This window comes from Pteropus vampyrus, unplaced genomic scaffold (genome assembly GCF_000151845.1).
Source record: "Pteropus vampyrus isolate Shadow unplaced genomic scaffold, Pvam_2.0 Scaffold8673, whole genome shotgun sequence".
NCBI lineage: Eukaryota > Metazoa > Chordata > Mammalia > Chiroptera > Pteropodidae > Pteropus > Pteropus vampyrus.
In genome coordinates, this window is record NW_011897454.1 from 1 (window position 1) to 1,233 (window position 1,233).

General features: G+C 47.7%; 1 non-coding gene across 1 annotated transcript; it reads right to left on the minus strand.

Annotated features, from left to right (window-relative positions):
- Positions 1-656: 656 nt before the first annotated feature.
- LOC111734888 lies at positions 657-775 on the minus strand. The gene has a single exon (XR_002778615.1). It is a non-coding gene; the product is annotated as a 5S ribosomal RNA (ribosomal RNA).
- Between the last annotated feature and the right edge of the window lie 458 nt (positions 776-1,233).

Below are 1,233 nucleotides of genomic sequence, written 5' to 3' on the forward strand. Positions count from 1 at the left end.
GGAATTTTCACAGAGGAGGCGACGTTTGATGGAGGGGACAGGGAAAGGCTTTCAGTGGAGGGTTCAGCACGTGAAGGGCATTGAGACTGGTCCCCGTGGTGTGCCAAGGGAAAGTGCCCAGAGCGTAAGACCAGAGGAAGCAAGAGGAAGGCCAGAAAGGGGGGGTAGGGGCTGGTTCTGAAGGCCACGTATGACCTGCATAAGAATTTGAACTTGAGAGAGTTATGAAACCGATGAAGTGTTTTTAATTGTGGCGAAATATAAAATAAAAGTTACCATTTTAACTGTTTTTAAATGCGCAGTTTTGTGGCGTGAAGTAGATAGATCTGCATTGCTCAGACACCATCACCGGGACGTATGCACCCTCGGACAGCAGCTGCTGCAGGACGGCGAGCCGACTTGCACAGAGCTCCGGTTTAACGTAGAGCTGACACTAGGCATCTGGAGTCGATGGGAGCAGTCCGTTAGGATAGGGTAGTCAAGGCAGAAAAGGGTCTCTGAGCAGTCAAAATGTGTCGAAGTATCTGGCACTGGAGCCAACTTGGAGACCCTCGTTAGCCCTTGCTTAACCTTAATTCTTACATGTCGCACAATTCTAATTTACCTAGCTGCTTTTTTTTTTTAATTTAAAAAATTTTTGAACTCTGTATTATTTATACCTACAGCACCTGGTCTTCCTAGGTGGTCTCCCATCCAAGGACTAACCAGGCCCGACCCTGCTTAGCTTCCGAGATCAGACGGGATCGGGCTTGTTCAGGGTGGCATGGCCATAGACCATGGACCGTGGCTCCACTGGGGCGTGAACCCAGGACTACTTAGCCTCTTAATCTCTAGACACTGAATCCGAGGTTGCTAGGGGGTGTAGCTGTAGGCAGACAGACTACTGGAAACAGAAAGATGCAGCTTCAAGCCCAGCCCAAGGCTGCGGTCTGAGGTCTGAGGGCGGGCAGCCAGCCTCACTTCAGTCGACAGCAAGGTGCCAGCACTGCAGACTGCACGCAAGGTGGTAGTTAATTCCTCACGGTGACTGAGTCATCAGGGAAGGAGCAGACAGCAGCTGGCACGTTTCAGGTGAGCCGTCCAGTAGGAACTTAATTTGAGCCACAAATGCGATTTTAAAGTTTCTAGTAGCCAAATAGTGGAAAGAAATTAATTTTAATAATATATTTTATTGAACTCACTTTGTCTTAGATATTATTTAAACATATAGATGATATTAAAACGTTATTAGTG